The 27,754-nt window shown below is 36.8% G+C and overlaps 1 protein-coding gene and 1 pseudogene across 9 annotated transcripts in view; both read left to right on the plus strand.

The window, feature by feature from the left end:
* The window catches only part of EDA (ectodysplasin A), a gene marked incomplete at both ends in the record, with an annotated part of 430,893 nt that overhangs the window by 323,883 nt on the left and 79,256 nt on the right, over nucleotides 1–27,754 (plus strand). The window lies entirely within an intron of this gene.
* LOC308336978 (keratin, type I cytoskeletal 18-like) lies at nucleotides 11,201–12,423 on the plus strand (annotated as a pseudogene). The gene has a single exon. The product of its transcript is annotated as a keratin, type I cytoskeletal 18-like (transcript).

The raw sequence follows: 27,754 nt of genomic DNA on the forward strand, positions 1-27,754 counted from the left end.
AGGAGCAGGAAACATAACAGGATTTCCTAACACACCAAATGCCAAGATGGAGGAATCCATCCTAAAAGAAAGAGCAAGAAAATGTTACAGCCAGAGATCTAACTGAAACAGATAAAAGTAATATGCCTGGTCCAGAATTTAAAGCAACAATCATAAGGATACTAGCTGGGCTTGAGAAAAGCATGGAAGACACCAGGGTGTCCCATACTGCAGAGATAAAAGACCTAAAAACTAGTCAGGCCAAAATGAAAAATGCAATTACTGAGATTCAAAACCAACTATATATAATGACAACAAGGATGGAAGAATCAGAGGAATGAGTAAGTAAAATAGAAAGTAGCCTAGCAAGCCTGCAGCTCAGGTCATGACCTCAGGTCATGAGATTGAAGCCTACCCAGTGTGGAGCCTGCTTAAGATTCTCTCCCTCTCCTTCTGCTCCACCTCTCTCTCTTCCTCTCTCTCTCTCTAATAAATAAAATCCTTAAAAAAGAAGGTAAAATTATGAAAATGACAAAGCTGAAGAGGGAAAAATATTAGAGTACAAGTGTACATTTTGTGAACTCAGCGAATCCATAAAGCATAATAACATTTGTATCATTGGAGTCCCAGGAGAAGAGAGAGAAAAGGGGACAGAAGGTTTACTTGAGAAAATTATAGCTGAAAACTTCCCTCATCTGCAGAAGGAGACAAATATCCAAATCTAGGAGGCACAAAGAATTCCCATCAAAATAAAAGAAAGCGGAAAAAAAAAAATCAAAGAAAGCGGGCCAGCACTAAGACATATCAGTTAAATTTGCAAAATAGAGAGAGAAAGAAGAATCCTAAAAAGCAAGACAAAAGAAGTCCCTAACTTATAAGGTAAAACAAATAAGGTTATCAGCAAATCTTTCCACAGAAACCTGGCAGGCCAGAGAAGAGTGACATGTTATATTCAGTTTGCTGAATAGGAAAAATCTGTACCCAAGAATATTCTACCCAGCAAGGCCATCGTTCAGAATAGGAGAGATAAAGAATTTCCAAGACAAACAGGGGTTCCTGGTGGCTCAGTTGGTTAAGTGGCTATTTTTGGCTCAGGTCATGATCTCAGGGTCCTGGGACTGAGCCCCACATCAGGCTCCCTGCTCAGCAGGTGGTCTTTCTGCTTCTCCTTCTCTCTCTGCCACCCCACTCATGCTCTCTGTCTCCCTCTCAAAGAAATAAGTAAAATCTTTCTAAAACAATTCCAAGACAAACAAAAACTAAAGGCATTCATGACCACTAAACCAGCCCTTCAACAAATTCTAAAAGGGACTCTTTGAGTGGGAAAGAAAGACTAAACACAACCAAGACTAGAAAAGAACAGAGAAAATGTCCAGAAACAATAACAAAACATGTAATAACATGGCACTAAATTCATATCTATCAATAATCACTGAGAATATAAATGAAGTAAATGCTCCAGTCAAAAGACATAGAGTGTCAGAATGGATTAAAAAAAAAAAAAAACAAGGCCCATCTATATGCTGCCTAAAAGAAACTCATTTTAGACCTAAAGAGATACATGCAGATTGAAAGTGAAGGTATGGAGAAACATTTATCATGCTAGTGGACATCAAAAGAAAGCCAGAATAGCAATACTTATGTCAGACAAGCTATATTTTAAACAAAAAAGGGTGCCTCAGTCAATTGAGCATTCAGTGGTTCATCTCAGGGCTGTAAGTTTGACCCCCCACATTGGGTGTGGAGATTACTTAAAAATAAAATCTTAAAAAAATAAAATAAACCAAAGACTATAACTAGAGATGAAGAAAGGCACTATATCATAATAAAGGGGTCTATCCAACACAAAGATCTAACAGTTGTAAATATTTATGCCCCCAACTTGGAAGCACCCAAATATATAAAACATAACAAACTTGTGAATCATAAAACATAACAATAGAGGACTTTAACACCCCACTTATAGCAATGAACATATTATCTAAGCAGAAAATCAAGAAGGAAAAATGGCTTTGAATGGCACACTGGACCAGATGGACTTAACAGTTATATTCAGAACATTCCATCCTAAAGCGGTAGAATACACATTCTTTTTGAGTGCACATGGGACATTCTCCAGAATAGATCAAATACTAGGTCACAAATCAGGCTTCAACAAGTACAGAAAGATTGAGATCATACCATACATATTTTCAGACCACAACACTATGACACTTGAAGTCAATCACAAGAAAAAAATTTGGAAAGACCACAAATACATGGAGACTAAAGAACACATGAATGTGTCAACCAATAAATTAAAGAAGGAATAAAAATACATGGAAACAAATGAAAATGAAAACATGATGGTCCAAAACTTTTGGGTTGCAGCAAAAGCGGTCATAAGAAGGAAAGTATATAGGAATACAGGGCTACCTCAAGAAGCAAGAAAAATCTCAAATACACAACCTAACCTTACACTTAATAGAGCTAGAAAAAGAACAACAAGTGAAACCTAAAGCCAGCAGAAGAAGGGAAATAGTAACGATTAGAGTGGAAATAAATGATATGGAAACAAAACAAACAAACAAACAAAAGAACAGATGAAACCAGGACCTGTTTCTTTGAAAAAAATTAATAAAGTTGATAAAGAACTAGCCAGACTTATCAAAAAGAAAAGAAAAAGATCACAAATAAAATCATGAGTGAGAGAGGATAAATCATAACCAACACCACAGAAATACAAACAATTCTAAGAAAATATTATGAAAAATTATATGCCAACTAATTGGGCAATCTGGAAGAAATAAATTCCTAGAAACACATAAACTACCAAAAGTGAAACAGGAAGAAACAGAAAACTTGAATAGACTGATAATGAGAAAAGAAATTCAGTAATCAGAAAACTGCCAAGAAACAAAAGTCCAGGGCCAGATGGCTTCACAGGGAATTCAGCCAAACATCTAAGAAGAGTTAATACCTATTCTTCTCAAACTATTCCAAAAAATAGAAATGGAATGAAAACTTCCAAACTCATTCTAGGAGACCAGCATTACCCTGATTCTAAAACCAGGCAAAGACCCCACTACAACAGAACTACAGACCAATATCCCTGATGAACATGTATGCAAAAATTCTCAACAAACTACTAGCAAATCAAGTCCAACAGTACATTAAAAGAATCATCTATCATGATCAAGGGAGATTTATTCCTGGGCTGCAATGGTGGTTCAGTATTCACAAGTCAATCAACGTGACACACCACATTAATAATAGAAAGGATAAGAACCATATGATCCTCTCAATAGATACAGAAGGAATATTTGATAAAATACAACATCCATTATTGACAAAACCCCCAACAAAATAGGGATAGAGAGAACCTACTTCAACATAATAAAGGCCATATATGAAAAACCCACAGCTAATATCATCTTTAGTGGGGGAAAACTGAAAGCTTTTCCTCTAAGGTTAGGAAGAAACAAGGATGTCCACTATTACCACTGATATTTCACATAGTACTAGAAGTCATAGTCTCAGCAATCAAGACAACAAAAAGAAATAAAGGGCATCCAAATCAGCAAGGAACAAGTCAAACTTTCACTCTTTGCAGATACTCTATAGTAAAAACCCCAAAAGACTCCACCCAAAAATTGGTAGAACTGATAAAAAAATTCAATGAAGTCACAAGGTACAAAATCAATGTACAGAAATTTGTTGCATTGCTCTGCACCAATAATGAGGCACCAGAAAGAGAGATCAAGGAATTTGTCCCATTTACAATTGTCCCTAAAACTGTAGGATACCTACGAATCAACCTAACCAACATGGTAGAAGAGCTGTACTCTGAAAATTCTAAAACAGAGAGGGGTGCCTGGGTGGCTCAGTGGGTTAAGCCTCTGCCTTTGGCTCAGGTTATGATCGAGCCCTGCATTGGGCTTCCTCCCCTCTCTCTGCCTGCCTCTCTGCCTGCTTTTGATCTCTCTCTGTGTGTCAAATAAATAAATAAACTCTTGTTTAAAAACCTATAAAACAATGACGAAAGAAATTGAAGATGACACAAAGAAGTGGAAAAATATTACATGTTCATGGATTGGAAGAGCAGATATTGTTAAAATGTCTATACTACCCAAAGCAACCCACACATTTAATACAATCCCTATCAAAATCCCACCAGCATTTTTCACATATACGTATGTATGTATGTATACATGCATATACATATGTATGTATATATGTGTGTATATATGTATAAATATGTATAAATATGTGTGTATACATACACAGAATGGAATATTAGTCCTAAAAAAAGAATTAAATCTTGCCATTTGCAATGACATGGATGGAGCTAGAGTGTATTTTGCTAAGCGAAATAAGTTAGAGAACTACAAGTACCACATGATTTCACTCATCTGTGGAATTTAAGAAATGAAACAGATGAACATGGTAGGAGAGAGAAGCTAATGAGAAAATAGATTCTTAATTAAGAGAACAAAGTAAGGATTGCTGGAGGGGAGGTGGGTAGCAGGATGGGCTAAATGCATAATGGGTATTAAGGAGGGCACTTATGATGAGCACTGGGTGTTTTATGTAAGTGATGAATCTCTAAATTCTGTACCTGAAATTAATATTACACTGTATGTTAACTGGAACTTAAATAAAAACTTGAAACTAAAAAAAATTTCAGTTAGGCATGCTGTGTTTGAGGTTTCTATTATACAACCAAGTATATATGTTAAGGAGGCAGCTGGATATATAAGTCTACACTGTATATCACCATGTCTCAAGACAATAAGCTGATGGTTTTATAAAAATAAGTAACTTCTCTTTGAAAAAGTGAATCTGTAAGCCATCTGAACAAAGAAAGAGGTAGGATGGGATAAGTAAATCAGAGTGGTTGTGTTAATGAAAAAAAAAGCAAAAAACCTCACAGATGTTGATTTTAAACCCAGAAGTTACTGATATAATAAAAATTTAGCTATCCTGCGCATATTTGCATCACAAGTGTCAAAGAAAAAAAGTCATTTACTTTGAACATTTAATAACATGACAGATTTCAGGAAGAATACATTTTTCAAATGTCAAGAATAGGGATTAAGTTTAAAAAGAGCAAGAAAATTTGTTGTAGTTCCTTTATAAATTTTTTTGTTACTACCCTTTCATTTTACTTCAACTCGCAAAATTTTATTTTATTATTATTTAACAAGTCTCTAGGCTCTACCAGAAAAAGTATAAAGATAAATAAGACCCTCTGAAAAGCTTATACTTTAATGAGGGTGCAGATACATCTATAGGCAATAGGTAAAAATGAACCAAAGGTAGGGTGGTGAATGCAGATCCTGGAGTTTACCTTACACAGCACCAGTACATAGAAGACCCTCAAACTTTTGTTAAATTAATGACTAAAAAAACAAATGGGAATGGAAGGAGTCTAGATTTTCTATTTAGGATCTACACAAATTAAGTTTGATAATCTTCAGTAATCTCTGTAGGAGAAACAAGTTTGACAAATAGTTCATTCACATTTTAAGAAAAGAAAGGTATATAGTGATCCTCAGGAGTTTGCATAAGTTCACCAAGAGTAAATCAAGCTACAGAAATCTTTTTCCTTGTTTCCACTGGACTACTAAACTAGTTGATTAGAGGCATAACAAAGGCATAGTACACCTTGCATTTTAAAATGTCAGTGGCCATATCCAGGACCTATTCAATCTTTCTGGCCCACCATTCAAGGAATTCTTGGATGCATCTCAGTTTCTCCATTTGGATTATTCTATAAATGAAGGCATTGAATAGGAAGCAGGAGTTCCAAACACAGGGTTAGTTCTCGTCCGGTATAAATCTTGGTCCTATATATCATCAACTCTCAGAAAATGAGTGACGTCTTTTTCTTTACTACATCTCTACCTTAAATTCACTACTCCTGTTTTGAGTTGGCCAAAAGCATTTGATACAGGTTTTAAGCTAATTTTTGCTAATTATATGAGCTCTTTTAGCTGTGTTGTTCTGTGAGGAAAACATGATCCCTTCATTGTAGGTATTGTGAGTCACAACAGTTCCAAAAATCTGTGCCAGGATTTCCTGCTGAGACCCATCGTTGTGATGTGTTTCTGAAGTAATAATAGTAATAATAGCTCTAGGTGACTTGCTTCATCATCTTTTGCAGGGTTCTCCAGAAATCTGTAGACCTTTATTTTTTAGTTGGAATGAAATGTAGGATACATTTAGACTGTCATGACGTCTTAGAATCAAATAATATGAATTCAGAATTCCCCCAGGGGGGTGTTTTCTATATTTTATAAATATTATTGTAAAATCATCTGTTCTCTTCCTGTAGGATCATTTTCACGAATCAATCAGAATATTAATCCCTCTCCAAACCTGCATTCCTCCCATATTTCTGTCCTTGTAAAAGAATAAAATTAAAGTGCAGCATGGTGTAATAGAAAAGGTACTAGACTGAATCACAATTTCTGGATCCCAATCCTTATGTCACTGCCCCCATAGTAGCCATGTGACCTTGGAAGAATGACATCCCTCCAAGCTTCAGTTTTCTTAACTTTAAAACTTTAAAGCCTTATTTACCTCATGCTGTTGTTGTAATGATTAAAAACATTAATGTACACAGAAATGTTTCAGAAATTACTAACTGCTATTACTATATTCTCTCTGGAAAACAAATATAATAGCATGGTCTCATAGGCATTTTAGGTACTCATATTCATTAATTTATAGATAACCCATTATAAATTTTGCAGAGATACTCTCTTTCAACCAGTTTGTCCATTTTGTGCTCATTAATAGTATCCAAGTCCATAGGAAGAAGACTCTAAGCCTCAAACTATGGCCTACCTCATAGCAACAAACAATCACATCTGTATAGTTCTGTGTCACTCTCTTACCATCTGTCTGGCTGTATATATGTGTCCCTTTTTTGTTATTATCTCTTCTTTGTAGTTTACTTTTGCACAGATCAAAAAAGTATCCTTTTTTGCTATTATAAAAGAGTAAAATGGAGAAGCAAGATTGAAATATACACTTTATCCTTTGTTTCATAAAAATAATAATGAAATAGAGCGTAGCTACCACTAAGTTGATACAGGTGAACATGAAAGGCTATGGCCTCAAAGAAACAGATTTTCTACCAATACACATGTTAGCTAGAATTAATAAGTGCCCTCATTCTAGTATTTCTCTTATATTGATTGCTTTTCAGTGAACCATACTATGCTGTTATCAAATGAGAAAGAATAAAATCATTTTGAGAGCTTATAGGGGTTTGTTCATGAGGCTGAATTAAAGCTTTTGAGGGTTTACCATGTGTGTAGACTTGAAAAGGATTGTTGATTTCAGATGTAGAGTCCCCAAGGTCATCTACTGGTCATGGAAGCCAACAGCGTAAGTGCCCACAGCAGAACCCTCTGGTAAATGTCTTTATATCAAATAAGACATTAAGTAAGCTAAAATGTCTTAGCTTGCTCATATTGCAAAATACCCTTTAAAGCTATATTTTCACTGGTGGAACTAGCTCTGCAGTAGATGATTTCAACAAGCTTTTACCGCTGATATTTGATTAACAAACATTTTTAGAATACCAGCTACTTGTAAGACATTGTACCAGGCTCTACAGCTGGAAGAGCTACCAAATTCCCGTCCTCCGTACCTAAGTCCTAAAGTGAACTGGGTATAAAAGTTAAACATTAGGCTGCTTAAAAATATCTGTGTAATTTTTAAATAATAAAAATAATACATACTCATTATAACAAGCATAAACAATACAGCATTGTGTAAGGTAAAATGTGAATATGCCTGCCTCCCATTAGAAAACGTTGTAAAGGTAAGATATCTTTGAGGAATCTCTTACTTGCCTGAAAAAGGTCAGAAGCCCACTTGACCTGAGGTTCTCTAAAGGTATTTCTGGTCTGTCTCACCATCTTAAATTCCTTCTAGTTATTTGTTTCTAAATATTATGAAAAATGATGAACTCTGAGCCAGGAGGCCCAGATTATAGTCCCAGCTCTGCCAGTTATACTAGCATTATGATCTTGGGTAAGTCTTTACTTCTCTGATCTCAGTTTTTCTAAAGTTTAAGTTAGAATCAGTGACTCTCAACTCTGGTGTAAGAAACTGAAAATCATCTAAGGAGGTTTTTTTCAAGGTATACTCACTCCCTGGAAATTCTGACCACTCTGCCCCATTAAGAACTCTATAATGAGATAGTACTCTTACTGAAGAGATTATATCATATCCCTCAGATATACAAGGGTAAGAAAAAAATGAACTACTAGAATAGATGATCTAATTGTTTCTTTCTAATTCTCTTTTAATTTTCTCCTAGCTGTTCTTGATTTCTATAATATAATAGGTAGGGTAGTCTTAGCCAATTAGATGATGTGTGGATGATTAAATACTCTGGATTTCAGTTTAGATGGTCAAATGTGCCTTTTCATTAACATCCATAAAGAGGCTCAGTAAGGTTTTAGGAAGTGAAGGCTGTAAGAAGGTTAACCTGTTGGCCAAGTGGTAAACTGTCAGTTCCCTTTTGTGTGGCTCCTCAAAATGCCACAGGAAGATGTAGATATGCAGGCAGATGGCTCCTATTGGATCTATAGTGGATTACTTATGCAACCCTGCCTTACTCTAGATTCTACTCCTAAACCTGTAGGTCCTCTTTTGTCTCACATGTGAAGAGCTACTAGGACTTCCTTCCCTCCCCCCATTCATTCACTCAAATAAATGTTTATTAAGTACCAACTAGTTGTTGAATAAATGTCTATTGATCTCCCTTTGAACCACTATGGACACAGACTTGAATGAGATAAGACCCTACCCTCATCAGTCTCACAGCTGGATAGTTTCAACACTATATAGTAAGTGATATAATTGGATAAACACAGGATGCTGTGGGATGCAGCAGCACCTGATCTACACCTGGAAGGTTCAGGAAGGTCTCCTAATAGTCTCTTGAGCTACAACCTGACAGATGCTGGAGAGTTAGCCAAGTGAAGATTTGAGGGAAGGGTAAACCAGGCAGAGAGAACATACATGTTAGAAGGCTTAGAGTAAGAGGGGCTTGGTTCATTTGAGGAACTGAAACAAATTTGTATGGTTAATATAAATTCTTAAAGGGAAAGTGATAAATGAACTGACCAGCGGGGGACAAATCATATAGGGACTTGGAATCCATTTCTGGGGCATAGAAGTTATCCTAAAGACAATGGGGAAGTACAGGATCAATGTCAAGAATAGATTTTATGGAAAATATTTTCAGATGCTAAATGCATATACTCTGATCCAGCAATTCAAATCACTGTTACTTCTAGACATACTCACATGTGGGAAATCTTTTATCAACAGTGATATTCTTTGCTGTACTATGTGAAATAGCAGAGTATTGGAAATAACATAAATGTCCATCATTTAGGAAATGATTAACTAAATTATGATAAATCTGTAACTGGTAACTGGTTGCTTGGGGGAAGAAAACTAAGTTTGTGGGGGGAGAATTAATTTTTACATTTCTGTATCTTTGAATTTTTAAATATCTATATGTACTACTAATTTAATGTAAGAAAATTTAATTTTTAAAATAAAATATGCATGATATGTCATTTTTCTACCCATCACCCAAATATATTAGCAATAATTTTATAATATAATAGCCTCCCATGGTAATTAGGAGGTGGGGTAATCCATGTATTTGTGGAAAGAATATAAATTGGTTTTTGTCCAGCTTTATAGAGATATAATTGACAAATAAAAATTGTGTATATTTAAGGTATACAATGTGATATTTTGATATACACTGTGAAATGATTACCACAATCAAGCTAATTAACATTTCTATCTCCCCACCTAGTTCCCTCTTTTTTGTGGTGAGAACACTTAAGACTTAGACTCTCAGCAAATTTCAAGCATGCAACACAGTAATAGTAACTATAGTCACCAAGCTGTGCATTAGGTCTCCAGAACTTATTCATCTTGCAAAACTGGTATTTTGTACCCTTTGACCAACACTTCCCCATTTCCCCTAACACCCAGCTCCTGTCAACCACCATTCTGCTCTGCTTCTATGAGTTTAATTTTTTAATATTCTACATATAAGCAATATCAACAGTACTTGTCTTCCTTTATCTGGCTTATTTCATTTAGGATAATGTCTTCCAGGTTTATCTGTGTTGTTGTAAATGGCAGGATTTTCCTCTTTTTTAAAGCTGAATAATATTTCATCACATGTGTGTGACCAAATTTTCTTTTTCCATTCATATGACACTTAGGTTGTTTCCATATCTTGGCTATTATGCCTAATGCTACAACAAACATAAGAATGCAGATATCTGGGGCACCTGGGTGGCTCAGTGGGTTAAAGCCTCCACCTTCGGCTCAGGTCATGATCCCAGGGTCCTGGGATCGAGCCCCACATCGGGCTCTCTGCTCAGCGGGGAGCCTGCCTCCCTTCCTCTCTCTCTCTGCCTGCCTCTCTGCCTACTTGTGATCTCTGTCTGTCAAATAAACAAATAAAAATCTTTAAAAAAAGAATGCAGATATCTCTGATTTCATTTTCTTTGTATATACACCTAGAAATAAGATTGCTGAATCATGTGGTATTTTTGTTTTTAATTTTTGAGGAACCTGTTTTCCACAATGGCTGTACTGCTTTACATTCCTACCAACATTGTGTAAGAGTTCCCGTTTCTCTACATCCTAACTGATATGTTGTCTCTTATCTTTTTGATGATAGCCATCCTAACAGGTGAAAGGTAACATCTCATTGTGGTTTTGATTTGCATTTCCCTGATGATGAGTGATGTTGAGCATCTTCTTATATGCCTGTTGGCCAATTTTATGTCTTCCTTGGAAAACTGTCTATTCAGGTCCTTTGCCCATTTTTAAATCAGGTTATTATTATTTATGCTATTTTTGTTGTTATTTGCTATTGAGTTGTTTGAATTCCTTACATATTTTGGATACTAACCCCTAAACAGATGTATATTTCCCCCATTTCATAGGTTGTCTTTTTACTCTGTAGTTTATTTCCTTTGCTGTGCAGAAGCTTTTTAGTTTGATACAGTTCTGCTTGTCTTTTTTTTTTTTTTTTTTTTTGCTTTTGCCACCTATACTTTTGGGATAATATCCAAAAGATTATTTTCCTGACCAATGTCAAGAAGCTTTTTCCTGGCAGCCTGAGTTCTGACCTCTTGACTTCCTCCCTGAACAGAGGAGCTTCACCACTCAGGGCTCCATGCATTCACCTAGCGATCAGGTCTGCCCTGTCAGCAGTGTGGCCAACACTTATGCAGGAGCTAGGGACTCAGATTCCTGGATCTCTGTGTCCTGTTCCACCAGCTTCTAGAGTGGCTGGAGGTCTGGGTGCCTGACCACAGGAATGACCGGGGGTCTGGTGGGCATAGGGGATATTCAGGGTGAGAGGGAAACCATCAAAGACCTGAATGATGACCCGTCCTCCTGCCTAAAGAGGGTGAGGAGCCTGGAGGCTGATAATCAGAGACTGGAGATCAACATCTGAAAACACCTAGAAAAGAAGGGACCACAGGTCAAAGACTGGGGGCATTATTCAGGATCACCAAGAACTTGAGGGCTCAGATCTTTTTCAAGTCTGTAGACTACGTCTGCATTGTTCTAAAGATTGACAATGCCTGTCTTGGTACTGATAACTTCACAGTCAAGTATGAAACAGCTGGCCATGCACCAGTCTGTGGACAGTGATATCCATGGGCTCTGCAAGGTCATTGAAGACATCAATGTCACTCAGTTGCAGCTGGAGATGGAAACTGGCTCTCAAGGAGGAGCTATTCTTCATGAAAAAGAACCATGAAGAAGAAGTAAATGGTCTACAGGCCCAGATTGACCATGGAGTTGGATGCCCCCAATTTCAAAACCTCAACAAGATCATGGTGAACATCCAACCCCAGTATGATGAGCTGGCTGAGAAGAACTAAAAGGAGCTGGACAAATACCAGGCTGACCCCAGTGGATTGAGGAAAGCACCACAGTGATCACCTTACAGACTGATGAGATAGGAGCAGCTGAGTCCTTGGAGATCAACCTGGACTCCATGAGAAATATGAAGTCCAACTTGGAGAACAACCTGAGGGAAGTGGAGACCTGCTATGTCATGCAGATGTAGCAGCTCCTTCACCTAGAGTCAGAGCTGTCTCAGACCCAGTCAGAGGGGCGACACCAGACCCAGGAGTACAAAGCCCTGCTGAACATCAAGGCCAAGTTAGAGGCAGAAATCACCACCTACTATCACCTGCTGGAAGACAGAGAGAGGGCTTCAATCTTGGTGACACCCTAGACAGCAAAAACTCCATGCAAACCATTTAAAAGACCACCACCTATAGGACTGTGGGTGGCAAAGAGGTGTCTGAGACCAGTGACATCAGTTTTGAGGCTTTGAAGCAGCAGAAGCAGTGTACTCTTTGGGGAGCAGGACGCCAATAAAAAAGTTCAGAGATCAAAAAAGTTTTCCCCTATGTTTTCTTCTAGTAGTTTTACAATTTCAGGTCTGTGTTTAACTGTATCCATTTTGAGTTGATTTTTATATATGCTGTGAGATAAGTGTCCAGTTTCTTTTTTTTTTTTTTGAATGTGGATGTCCAGTTTTCCCAGCAGCATTTATTGAAAAGACTGTCCTCTCCCCATGGTGTGCTCTTGGCATCCTTGTTGAAGACTGGTAGCTTATAAATGCATAGATTTCATTTCTGGGCTCTCTATTCTGTTCCATTGGTCTATATGACTGTTTTTACACTAGTACCATACTGTTTTGATTACCCTATCTTTGCAATATATTTAGAAATCAGGAAATGTAATGCCTTCATCTTTGTTCTTTTTGCTTAAGTTTGCTTGAGGTATCTGTGGTCTTTTTGTGGTTCCATATGAATGTTAGGACCTTTTTTTCTATTTCCATGAGAAACAAATGTCATTGGAATTTTGATAGAGCACGAAATCTATAGATGACTTTGGGCAATATGAACATTTTAACAATATCAATTTTTCTAATCTGAGAACACAGGACATCTTTCTAATTTTTTGTGTATCTTTTTCAATTTCTCTCATCATTTTTTTTAATTTTTTTATTTTCAGCGTAACAGTATTCATTGTTTTTTCACCACACGCAGTGCTCCATGCAATCCGTGCCCTCCCTAATACCCACAACCTGGTTCCCCCAACCTCCCACCACCCCGCCCCTTCAAAACCTTCAGGTTGTTTTTCAGAGTCCATAGTCTCTCATGGTTCACCTCCCCTTCCAATTTCCCTCAACTCCCTTCTCCTCTCCATCTACCCTTGTCCTCCATATTATTTGTTATGCTCCACAAATAAGTGAAACCATATGATAATTGACTCTCTCTGCTTGACTTATTTCTCTCATCAGCATTTTATAGTTATCAGTGTACTGATATACTATATATAGGTTTATATCATCAACAGACAGAGACAGTTTTACTTTTTCCTTTCCATTTTGGATGACTTTTATTTCTTTTTCTTGCCTAATTGCTCTGGCTAAAGGATTTCAAGTACTATGTTGAAGGAAGTGGCAAGAATTAGTATCTTTGTCTTTTTCCTGATCTTAGAGGAAAAGCTTTCAGTGTTTCACTGTTAAGTGTGATGTTAGCTGTGGACTTGTCATATATAGCCTTCTTATGCTGAAATATATTCCTTCTGTATCTAATTTGCGAAGAGTTTTTAATCATGAAAGAATGTTGAATTTTGTCAAATGCTTTTCTAAGTCTATTAAGATGCTTGTATGATTTTTAGCCTTCATTCTATTAATGTAATATATCATATTTGAGAATATAAATTATTACACCCATTTTGGATATTAATACAACTATCCAGTCAAATTAAACATTTGGATACCTTTATAATCTAGCACTTACAGTTTGGGGAATCTATCATACAGAAATAAGAATACTGGTACAGGGACACCTGGGTGGCTCAGTTGGTTAAGCAGCTGCCTTCGGCTCAGGTCATGGTCCCGGCGTCCTGGGATCGAGTCCCACATCGGGCTCCTTGCCCCGCAGGGAGCCTGCTTCTCCCTCTGCCACTCTGTCTGCCTATGCTCGCTCGCGCTCTCTCTCTCTCTGACAAATAAATAAATAAAATCTTTAAAAAAAAAAAAAAGAATACTGGTACATAGGCCATATATACAAGGATATTTATTATAGGACTGTTTTAGTGGCAAAGAGAGGGACAACCTTAGTATCTAAAAACAAGGAAATGGTTGAATAAATGATGACATAGCCATACTATTTAATCCTAGCAGCTATTAAAATGAATATTTTGCAGTTTTATGTATGGACTTAAAGAATAACCATGTTCCTTTGCTAGGTCATAAAAATTAAGTTGCAGAGTAATGTGTAAAATATAATCCCATATCTATAAAAAAAGAGAAAGATTTTGGGGCACCTGGGTGGTTCAGTTGATTAGGCAACTAATTGAAATCAACTAGTTGGTTTCGACTCAAGTCATGATCTCAGGATTGTGAAGTCAGTCCCCACATTATGCTCTTCATTCCAGGCAGAGACTGGTCAGGATTCTCTCTCTCCCTCCCCCTCCACCTCTCTCACTGCTCACTTGCTCTCTCTCTCTCTCTCAAATAAATAAATAAATAAAATCTTTTAAAAAGAGAAAGATTTTAACCCCCTAAAAATGTTACTAGATACAGGTATATGGATATAAACATAGAAACAGATATGGAAAGCAGAAGCACCAAATTCTGAATTATTGATTATATCAAGTGGAAAGAGGTTGGATGGGAAAGGGATAACTCCTAAGTGGTTCTTTGTATAGTTCTGTACTGTTTGACTTGTTACAATAAGTATGTTACTGTAATTGAAAATATAATGAAAAAGTGGAGAAAATGGAGAGAAAAATGGACTAGAAGGGGTATAAGGGAGACAAAGAAGGCAGCTGGGAGGCCAATGCAATGATATACATAAGAAATGATGGTGGCATAATTAGAGTAGCATCAATGGAAATAGAAATAGATTTACTTAGTGGGTAGAAAAAAATTAGGACTTGGTGATTTGATTGAAGGGGAGAAAAGCGGGGGTCAAGAAAGCCACCCAGGTTTCTGGCAAAGTGCTATATTATTCACAGAGATAATGATCAGAAAAGGAAGATGTGTGGTTTTAAATAAGTTTTGATTTTCAGGCACCTGTGGGAAATTCAAAGCGAAGAAATCTTGTAAGCAGTTGGGGATATGCACCTGAAGCTCAGGAAAAATATCTGGGCTGGAAATAGAGAAATGGAGATCATTAGCTAAGTTAGGACTCTCTCAGTTGCCAGATAGCTGGCCTAAACTGGATTAGGATTTTTTTTTTTTAAGACGAGGTCATGGGATTTATTGGCTCATTTACCTATAAAGTCCTTGATGAAGCTGGCTTAAGATATGGCTGAAACTTGGAGATCAAATGATGTCGTCAGGTCTCTCTCAACTCTGCTTTCCTTTGTAGTAGCCTCATTCTTCAGGCAGGTTCTCCCTATAAAGTGGCAAAAATAGCTACTAGCTTACAATTATCCAACTTAATAAAACCAATGGAAAGAGTGTGTTTCACCCATCTACTTGAAATCAGTAAGAAGGATGTTGTTGACAACATTGGTGAAAACAGTTTTAGTAGAGTAATAGGGACAGAAAGATTGAGAGTCAAGTTAGATGAGTAAGTAGAAAATAGCAAATACGAATGAAAGGGTGGGAGATAACAGAGTAAGATTTACTAACCATCTGCTATGTGCAAGTCACTGTGCTACATAACATACGGGCATACAAAAATGAGTAAGATAAAGTTCCTTAGTTCTGGAAGCCCATGGTCTTCATAAAAGAGAGAATCTTATAAATAATTCCCAGAGGTGATAAGTACTTATATGGAGGTATAAGATCACATGGAAGTATAGAGGAGGGAGCCGCAGAATGGCAATCAAATACATTAAATACATCTCCAAGGAGAAGTGCATAATGGCTGGCACATACTAGACATGCATACATGAGTGGATAAGGTGGCATTTGAATTGGATTTTGAAGGACGAATAGGACTTTGATGAAAAAAGTAGAAAATGCATTTCTGACAAAGGTAACAGCAGGTGCAAATCCCGTCTGTTGGTGTCCTTATGCCTTTAAAAAAAAACAAAAAAAAAACTGGTACCTAACGTAGGAACTTGGAAGAAGTACTGCGGGAAGCCACAACCGTTGGGCAGAGAAAATATGAAAAGAGCCCAGAAACAGAAGGTTTCAAATGCCCACTTAGGCATTTGATAAATGGCATTTTAATCCCAAATTATCTTGGCATCTTCCCCACCTCACTATATCTTTCTTCTACCCTCCATACACTTGAGAAAGAAATATTAGCAAGGCCAACACAACTCTTCCTTTTTACAAAATACAGTATATATAAGCCATGTGTAATGGTTTTTAACTTTGGTAGCAGTTTTTTTTTAAGATTTTATTTGTTTTTATTGGACAGAGAGAGAGACCACAAGTAGGCAGAGAGGCAGGCAGAGAGAGAGGGGGAAGCAGGCTCCCTGCTGAGCAGAGAGCCCGATGCGGGGCTCCATTCCAGGACCCTGGGATCATGACCTGAGCTGAAGGCAGAGGCTTTAACCCACTGAGCCATCCAGGAGCCCCTGGTAGCAGTTTTAATTTCCTTGATATTCTACCTATGAATCTCTGGTGCAAGGTAGCAAAATACATTTAGAACCTCAATATAATTAGAATCAATTATTGATCCTACTTTCTTGTTTAGGACTCTAAGCTGACTTAGAAGACATAGATCCTATGCCATTAACATGTTCAGAGATGTAGAGAGAGCCGTTTTTGAAATAACGTATCGGGGATGCTTTGCTGAGGACTTGAGTCTTGGCTGCATTTTAGTACTGCTACTGGTATACAGCCCCTTTAATAAATCTAGTACTGTGGTCAGTTCTTGAGAGTCTAGCTTAACTTAGGCTCTATGTACTCAAGCCAGGGTTCTAGCCAATGTATGCTGTATGTCAAATGGTGGCTTTGTGCAGATCTCTTCTCCCTATAGCAAAACAACTCATGGGCCTGGCCTGCTGCCAGAAAATTAGTAGTGTCATCTTTATAGATGAAATTCAGTGCATCATTATCTTACATTGTGCCAGAAGAGAGGGAAGAAGATTGCCTTGGTAATTCACTATGTTTTGATCCTAATCTGTTTAGAAATATGATTTCTTAAAAAGGAAATGGAAAAAGAATGTGTTTCTCATGATAGCTTCACAGTATCTCCTGAGAGGATGTTCAGTTATTGTAAATACAGCAATTTGATTCTCTCCTCAAATCTCAGATATATTTCATCTCTTTAAAAAAATAAACTATAGGGAGAGGGTGGTGGGGTTATGGACATTATGCTCTGGTGGGTGCTGTGAAGTGTGTAAACCTGGCGATTCACAGACCTGTACCCCGGGGGCTAATAATACATTATATGTTTATAAAAAATAATAAAAACTACATTGAAATGGTCAAATTTTGAAGTATGATTTGCATGCTTTCAAAATCAACTTTTATATTTCAGGTCGCACATATATATCTCTGTTTTGTCCAAAAGAAAAAAAACAAACTTCTTACATGAGTCACGAAGTCTTTGGTTTGTATCGTGCATTTATCTTTTCAAGTCATCTCCAAAGCTCTTTATAAACAGAGGTTTACACTGTAACCTATTTAAAGGAGAAGGGTATATTTGTGGTACAAATATTTTAACTCAGAGGTGGTTTTCAAGTTTCAGTTCAACATTTTGAATCTAATCTGTTCTTCCCAGCCCCTAGCATAGTATGCAAAAATCCAGAAGCTATCAGAAATAAGGCCCAAATTTAGTTCAGTAAGCTCCCAGTGCATGGATAAAATATATTACAGAAAAGAAAAACTCAGTTGACATTAACAAGCAATCTTTCTGACCCTTGATTTCTTTCTCAGACAGCCTGAGGTTAAGAAAAAACATAGAATTTAAAGCCACATAGACCTGATTTCAAATTTTAAATCACAGAGACGTGGGGCACCTGGGTGGCTCAGTTGGTTAAGCATCCCACTCTTGATTTTGGCTCAGATCATGATTTCAGGGTCTTGAAATCAAGCCCCAGGACAGGCCCCATGCTCAGCAGGGAGTCTGCTTCTCTCCCTCTCTTTCCCTCTACCCCCAGCCCCACTCCCACTCTCTCTAAAATAAATAAATAAGTGGTACCTGGGTCACTCAGTCTGTTAAGCATCTGCCTTCAGCTCAGGTCATGATCCCAGACTCCTCGGATAGAGCCCCACATTAGACTCCCTGCTCAGTGGCGGTTCTGCTTCTCCCTCACCCTCTGGCCCTCCTCCCTGCTTGTGTTCTCTCTCTCTCAAATAAATAAGACTTCTTAAAAAATAAATTAATAAAGAAATCTTTTTTTAAAAAATCACTGAGACCTAATTTCAAATCCTAGCTCTACTACTTTTAGCTTTGTGGCCTTGGCCAAGTCATGTAATCTCTGTTGGCATACATTTTCTCATTATATAAAGACAATAATGGTACTTTCTTTGATAAGCTATTAGAAGAATTAGAGGTAGTATAAAATTCCTAATTCAATGCTGACACATAACAGGATCTCAATACTTGGTAATTATTAATATCAACTGTAAAATGAGAATAGTACTAATATATCTAATCTAATCTATCTACTTCTCAGTAGATAAAATAAATTATCTCAGTAGATAAAATAAATGAGAATGCTTTTTTTCAAACATCACAGTCTCTTAGCCACTTTTATAGTTGAGAAAAGAAGCTACTCTGCTTATTTCACATGATTGTGGCACTCAAAGGAGATAGTATATACTAAAGTACTTAGAAAACATAAAGTGCTATTAAAGATCAAGGTGAAGTCTTTGGTTTAAATAAGCCTTGTCTTAAGAGTTCTCTTTTACTTCTCCCACCAAGGAATTAAGAATTAAATAATAAAAATTGAATATCACAAACTGCTATTGATAGTTTGTTACATCTGATTTTGTCCATTTGCAGAAATATATATATATAATGTGAGCATTGTAAATAAAATATATTCTCAGTATACCCTGATTATTCGAAGGTCTTTTATTTAGCAACTTTAAACATCCAGAACACAGCCTGGATACCCAAAAGGAGTTGGGATGAAAGCCACATGATCTGGAAACAAAATCTCAAACCAGCGAGGCCTCTCACTCTACACCTGTAAGATATGAATAGTACCAACTTCACTAAGCATCTTGATTTAGTGTTGCATATAAAAGGTTGCTTACTGATAATAAGCTTAGTTGTCTTGACAACCAATTAAAATGAGAGAAGGGATCCACTAGATGTGCGAAAACTGATACTCTAAGAAGGTGTACTTAGCAGTATAAAGAACAGAAAAATTCTAAAGACAGAACTAGAAAAATGAAGTCACGTGGACCATTCATGTAGGGGTTTAAACTTCACCTTGTGCCTTAGTAGACACTAGCACCTTATTGTATGGTCCAGTAGGGCATTTTCATAGTGATGCTTAGTCCTCAACAGACAACTATATCTGACAAAACAAGACAAAGAAATCTCAAATCATTTTAGAAAGATTTCTGTCAGATTTCAAAGTTTGCTCATTTGGAGTCAGTTTTAGTTATCCAAAAAACTCATTTCTGCACCCCCGCTTCTATGGTGGCAAGTAAGTGAGGTGTTAACTATGCATACAGCTGCTAGGTGAAAACTATATAACATTGTAATTATATAGAAACCTGATTTTTTAAAAATCTGATATATAGTATTTAACCAACTCTACTAGAAGCCATCTTACAGGTTATATAATAAATTCTAAAATATTTGATATGGATTTTTAAAAATGTGAATAACCAAACATGCTAAGCCTAAATAATGACCCATGACATAATTTAATAATTCCTGATGCAAGAGGTATATCAGAGTCTTATAAGACTTCAAGAATATCATTTATGAATATCAATTATTGGTCAAACCTGTACATGTAAATGATGAAGATTGAACTGAATCTAATCTGGATTTAAGTCCTGAGCTCCCCCACTTACTGGTTCTCTAACTTGAGGGAAGTCAGCTTCCATGTCATTTTATGGGATTGTGTAAGGGTCAAAAAATGGTGTAGATACAAATGCTATGTAAACTATACAGTGATGCACAAATGTGAAGTGTTACTTCTCATAAAAGTTGAATACAGGAAAAAATGTGTTTTTTAAGAGGTAATTGGTTTGGGGATCTCAAAGCAGTAAAGGATAATAAGAAAACCAAAGTTTTATTCTTTTTTTTATTATGTTATGTTAGTCACCATACAGTACGCCATCAGTTTTTGATGTAGTGTTCCAGGGTTCATTATTTACCTATAACACCCAGTGTTCCAAGCAATAAGTTTTACTTATTCTTAATGTATCATGTAACATTGCCATGGGATGGCAACCACAGCAGAAAAATAAGTGGTCTTACTTTTTTCACCAAACCTTGCTAGGTATAGCCTCTTGCTTTTACTAAATTAGTCACCCTTGCCCATCTTGTCTTATCCATCTGTTTAGAATCCAGCTCTAAATTTTCATAGCCTTTAAGAGGCTTTAATGGACAGCTCTCCAGACAGCTCATCTTCTTAGTTTACATTCTTCCATGTGCATGTTTAAGACATTTACATTTTCTAGATCTCTTTCATGTACTTTTCTCATCTTCTCAGCTAGATAATAAGCCACAAGAGATTAGGGATCCCTTCTACCTCAGTGTGGCAAATAGCACAAGAAAAACAGTCAAGGAGTTAATGAATGTTTACATATTGAAAGAAAACATGCCATAGGTCCATGCTGAAGCACACCCTCTTATAATAGAGAAACCTACACAGTTGACCCTTGAACAACATGGATTTGAACTTCACAGGTCCACTTTTATGCAGATTTTCTTTGATAAACACAATACAGCACTGTAAATGTATTTTCTCTTCTTTATGATTTTCTTAATAACTTTTTGTTTTCTCTAGCCTACTTTATTGTAAGAATACAGTATATAATACATATAGCATATGAAATACATGTTAACCTACTGTTTATGTTATCAGTAAGGCTTCTGGCCAATAGTACACTGTTAGTAGTTAAGTTTTGGGGGAGTCAAAAGTTTTACACAGATTTTCAACTGTGCAGGAGGTCAGCACCTGAAAACCCCATGTTGTTCAATGATTAATTGTATTTGAAAGATCTTAAGAGACAGGCAGTAGACAGTGGAGATGTCTATGAAGCCAAAGACATTATATATAAACATATATAATGGCAAATGTTTGGTAGGTCTTTGACATATTGAGGGAAGAAATTGTTACAAATTATTTCTTCATGAAGGAGCAACCTACAGGCCCTTTCTAGTTCTATATCTGTTCCACAGTAACCGTGCTGTCCACAAATGGCTTCTTCAAAGCAAGAATTTATGTACTTATTATATAAAATACATATAATGTATTATTTACAATTATTACAATATATAATGTTATTTACAATACATATAATGTTCCATTCTCACATTTAAACACAAATGAAGAAATAAAAATTACATTGTCATTTATCATCACATATTAATTCACCCTTCATTCCCCAGATATCATTACTTCTCTGACTGTTGTTGTATAATATGGAAGATCTTGACCTGTGGTTGCCGTAATTCAGAGCTTGGATAGCATTCACATGTGGGACTTGTTTCCTGGGGTCCTTGGAGTTCTATAACTAGACCCGTTTCTTTTTTGCTCAAGAAAATCTATCAGAATGTAAATGAGAGGGACATTATTACAGAAACATCATGAAATCTATTTCAATACCTTCAGTACTTTGATAGCAACAATACCTACAACACACTTCAGTACCTTAGTTGTAAATTACTGGGGTAGTATTGTTTTCACATTCAGGGACCTGGGTTCAAGTTGCAGGTCTGCTACTTACTTGTTAGGAAACTTTGAACATGCTAATTAATCTCTCAGCCTTACTTCCCATAAAATAGCATTAATGATAATACCCCTTTTGCTGGGTTACTGTGGGGATTAAATACATGATTTGAAAATAACTTTTTTTTTTTAATTTAAAGCCCTGGGCAAATCTGAGTTCTATATATTCATATGTGCCTGTGTAATTTTCCTTTTCTTCATTGTCAGGCCCTTGACTTAGGTCCTGAACTACCTAGTACTTTGCCTCATTCTTAACTTTATATAAATTCCTTAGCCCCTCTTCCTTCAAAATCATTCCCTTGTAGTCAATCCAGCTAATAGTTCCAGATTTATGTTTTTCCATTACAGCCAGCTATGTAAGCCCTAACTCCTAGAGGTTATTCTTACTGTGCTCATAGTGATGAACTTAAACGCAGTCTAAGACAGAAGAAAGCTCCTTATTTTAGAATTTTCCATCTTTTTGCCACTCGCAGAGAATGCTCTCAAATACACCAAAAGTCAAGTTCTTTTCTTGCCTTGTCAGTACATCCAGCATATACCTGCATATGGCCCAGTGCAGAAAGACAACTTGAGGGATTCTTAGGAAGGGAACTGACCTCCAATAACAGGACAAGTATGGAGGGTATAGGGAAAACAGGAACCAAGTTTTCAAGATGTGGTCAAAGATGGTAAAAATTTATATGGGAGGGCACCTGGGTGGCTCAGTGGGTTAAAGCCTCTGCCTTCGGCTCAGGTCATGATCCCAGGGCCCTGGGATCGAGCCCCACATCAGGCTCTCTGCTCTGTGGGGAGCCTGCTTCCTCCTCTCTCTCTCTGCCTGCCTCTCTGCCTACTTGTGATCTCTGTCTGTCAAATAAATAAAATCTTTAAAAAAAAAAGATGTTTAAAAAAAAATTTTATATGGGAACCTTTAGCTGGAAGACCTGGCTATTCCTGCTGCTACTATTCCAAGCTATAACTCCATATGCTACAGCCCAGTAAATCAAAACAGGATTGGAAAACTAGGACCACCTGCCTCTCACAATGTTTCTTGGGACTCCACAAGCAGTCCCATTCCCACCAATTGCTCTTCCTACTGGTTCTGACGTATATTGGAGCTCCCTCTGGCTGATCTCCATTGCCTTTCCCTTCATCCATTACATAGTTTTTTCAGTTGGGTGAGAATTGTAAATTCTTAGATCTCTACCCAGAAGAAACTCCTACATGTACACAATAGCAGACTTAGACAAGAATATACAGTAGCAAAATCTAACAACCCAAATGCCCATCAATAAAATAGTATATGGATAAACAGGCAAATCAATGAACTGCAGCAACACTTACTGGTATGGATGAATCTTACAAATACAATTTTAAGCTTATAAAAAGTAAGTCCCCTATGTTGAAGTTGTCACAAACACAAAAAGCCATGTATGTTCTGGGTATATATCTAGAGGAAATAAAATGTCTATCTCAAAGAAATATCTACACCTTTCATATTCATTGCAGCATTCTTTGTAATAACCAAAACATGGAAACAACATAAGTGTTCATCAATGGATGAATGGATAAAGAAAGTGTGGGGTGTGCGTGAGCATGTGCATGTACACACACGCTCACACACAATGGAATATTGTTTGGCCATAAAATAGAAGAAAATCTTACCATTTGTGACAATATGGATGGACCTTGAGGCATTATGCTAAATTAAATAAGTCAGAAAAAGAAGTTGTATGATCTCACTCATATGTGGCATCTAAATAAAACAAACTCATAGAAGCAGAGAACATATTGGTTGCCAGAGGCAGAGGGTGGGAGATTGGGGAAATGGATGAAGAAGCTCAAGAAATACAAACATCCCGTTATAAGATTAATAAGTCCTGGGGATACAACATACAGCTTGGCAACTATAGTTACCAATACTGCATTGTATATTTGAAAGTTCGTAAGAGAGTAGATCTTAAAAATTCTCATCATAAAATAACATGGAGGACATGGGGAGATGGAGAGGAGAAGGGAGTTGGGGGAAATTGGAAGGGGAGACAAACCATGAGAGACTATGGACTCTGAAAAACAATCTGAGGGTTTTGAAGGGGCGGGGAGTGGGAGGTTGGGTGATCCTGGTGGAGGGTATTGTGGAGGACACGTATTGCATGGAGCACTGGGTGTGGTGCATAAACAATGAATTCTGGTACACTGAAAAGAAATTTAAAAAAAAATTTTAAAGTTCTCATCATAAGAAAAAATATTTGTAAAATATTGAAAAAATATTTGTAACTATTTGTATATTTGTATAAATATTTGTAACTATTTGTAGTGATGGATATTAACTAAAATTATTATTGTAATCATTTCACAGTATATACATATATCAAATTGCTATCTTGTACACCATAAACTAATGTTATATGTCAATTATATCTTAATAAAACCAGAAAAATAAAATAAAAACAATATGTATTAAATGCATTTAAGAAACAAATCACTGTGGACCTATCATAATAAAAAAGCTATTTGAATGCTAAAAAAATTTTCAAAATATTAAATACAGTATAATAACTATTATATAGTTACAAACAACTAAGATTTTTTTCAAAGCTTTTTAGGTATACATATAAGTGTGGTACAATTATATGAAAAGGAAGTCAAGGCAATGATGAACACAGGATTCAGAATAGTTTACCTTTGGTGGGGGAGAGATAGGGAGATGAGAGTAAGAAGTAACTGCATGATTGAATGTAAGTTTTTATGAAGTCCTAGTTTTTGTTTTGAGTGATTGGTTCCCAGGTGTTTGTTACACTGTTTTTTAAAACTAACTAAATAGGGGAAGGAAAGGAAAAATAAAATAAGATGAAAATCGAGAGGAAGGCAAACCATAAGAGACGCTGAACTCTAGGAAACAAACTAAGAATTGCATTAGGGGAGGTGAGTGGTGGGAAGAGATAATTGGGTGATTGGAATTACGGAGGACACTAGATAGATGTAATAAGCACTGGGTGATACTTGCAGCTGATGAATCACTAAATTCTACCTCTGAAACTAATAAAAATCCTAAATAAATTGAGTTACACATAGACCAGTGTGAATCAAGATATGCTATAAATGTAAAATACATGCCAGATTTCAAAGATTTTGTAATAAAAACAGCAATGTAAAACATTTTGTTAAAACATTTTTACATTGATTACGTGTTGAAATTATAATATTTTGGATTTTCTTTTTTTAATTTTTATTTATTTTTTAAATTTCTTTTCAGTGTACCAGAATTCATTGTTTATGTACCACACCCAGTGCTCCATGCAATACATGCCATCCACTTCCCACCACCAGGCTCACCTAACCTCCCACCCCCCACCCCTCCAAAAGCCTCAGTTAGTTCCTCAGAGTCCATAGTCTCTCATGGTTCATCTCCCCTTCCAATTTCCCCCCAACTACCTTCTCCTCTCCAAATTATAATATTTTGGATATGTTGAGTTAAAATTTAGTATTAAAATTAATTTCACTTTTTTACTCTTTAATATGATTAATAGAAAATTTAAAATTGCATTTGTGGCTGAAACTGGCTTACATTATATATCTGATGGACAATGGTGGTGTAAGAACTCTAGAGCACTAGTCTTTATATTTATAACCAGCTGTTTTCAGACTTAAAGCTATTTAGTTTGTCTTTTTAGGTTTAATAATTCTAATTTACTTATTTTTGCCTTCTGAAATCTCAGTTGAAAGGTTTTTCTTTTGTTTTGATTTTTATTTTTTATTAACATATAATGTATTATTAGCCCCGGGGTACAGGTCTGTGAATAACCAGGTTTACACACTTCACAGCACTCACCCTAGCACATACCTTCCCCAGTGTCCATAACCCCACCACCCTCTCCCTACCCCCCAACCCCCAGCCACCCTCAGTTTGTTTTGTGAGATTAAGAGTCTCTTACGGTTTGTCTCCCTCCCGATCCCATTTGTTTCATTTATTCTTTTCCTACCCCCCAAATCCCCCATGTTGCATCTCCACTTCCTCATATCAGGAAGATCATATGATAGTTGTCTTTCTCCGATTGACTTATTTCGCTAAGCATAATACCCTCTAGTTCCATCCACGTCGTCACAAATGGCAAGATTTCATTTCTTTTGATGGCTGCATAGTATTCCATTGTGCATATATATATATACCACTTCTTCTTTATCCATTCATCTGTCGATGGACATCTAGGTTCTTTCCATAGTTTGGCTGTTGTGGACATTGCTGCTATAAACATTCGGGTGCACGTGCCCCTTCAGATCACTACATTAGTATCTTTAGGGTAAATACCCAGTAGTGCAATTGCTGGGTCATAGGGTAGCTCTATTTTCAACTTTTTGAGGAACCTCCATGCTGTTTTCCAGAGTGGTTGCACCAGCTTGAATTCCCACCAACAGTGTAGGAGGGTTCCCCTCGCCAGCATGTCATTTCCTGACTTGTTAATTTTAGCCATTCCGACTGGTGTGAGGTGGTATCTCATTGTGGTTTTGATTTGTATTTCCCAGATGCCGGGTGATGTGGAGCACTTTTTCATGTGTCTGTTGGCCATCTGGATGTCTTCTTTGCAGAAATGTCTGTTTGTGTCCTCTGCCCATTTCTTGATTGGATTATTTGTTCTTTGAGTGTTCAGTTTGCTAAGTTCTTTATAAATATTGGATACTAGCCCTTTATCTGATATGCCGTTTGCAAATATCTTCTCTCATTCTGTGAGGTGTCTTTTGGTTTTGTTAACTGTTTCCTTTGCTGTGCAAAAGCTTTTGATCTTGACGAAGTCCCAACAGTTCATTTTTGCCCTTGCTTCCCTTGCCTTTGGCCGTGTTCCTAGGAAGAAGTTGCTGCAGCTGAGGTCGAAGAGGTTGCTGCCTGTATTCTCCTCAAGGATTTTGATGGATTCCTTTCTCACATTGATGTCCCTCATCCATTTTGAGTCTATTTTTGTGTGTGGTATAAGGAAATGGCCCAGTTTCATTTTTCTGCATGTGGCTGTCCAATTTTCCCAACACCATTTGTTGAAGAGACTGTCTTTATTCCATTGGACATTCTTTCCTGCTTTGTCGAAGATTAGTTGACCATAGAGTTGAGGGTCTATTTCTGTGCTCTCTATTCTGTTCCATTGATCTATGTGTCTGTGTTTGTGCCAGTAACATACTGTCTTGATGATGACAGCTTTGTAATAGAGCTTGAAGTCTGGAATTGTGATTCCACCAACTTTGGCTTTCTCTTCCAATATTCCTCTGGCTATTTGAGGTCTTTTCTGGTTCCATACAAATTTTAGGATTATTTGTTCCATTTCTTTGAAAAAAATGGATGGGATTTTGATAAGGATTGCATTAAATGTGTAGATTGTTTTTGGTAGCATAGACATTTTCACAATATTTGTTCTTCCAATCCAGGAGCATGGAACATTTTTCCATTTCTTTGTGTCTTCCTCAATTTCTTTCTTGAGTGCTTTATAGTTTTCTGAGTACAGATTCTTTGCCTCTTTGGTTAGGTTTATTCCTAGGTATCTTGTGGTTTTGGGTACAGTTGTAAATGGGATTGACTCCTTAATTTCTCTTTCTTCTGTCTTGTTGTTGGTGTATAGAAATGCAACTGATTTCTGTGCATTGATTTTATATCCTGACACTTTACTGAATTCCTGTACAAGTTCTAGCAGATTTGGAGTGGAGTCTTTTGGGTTTTCCACATATAGTGTCATATCATCTGCAAAGAGTGATAGTTTGACTTCTTCTTTGCCGATTTGGATGCCTTTAATTTCTTTTTGTTGTCTGATGGCTGAGGCTAGGACTTCTAGTACTATGTTGAGTAGCAGTGGTGATAATGGACACCCTGCCGTGTTCCTGACCTTAGCAGAAAAGC

This window comes from Martes martes (assembly GCF_963455335.1).
Source record: "Martes martes genome assembly, chromosome: X".
NCBI lineage: Eukaryota > Metazoa > Chordata > Mammalia > Carnivora > Mustelidae > Martes > Martes martes.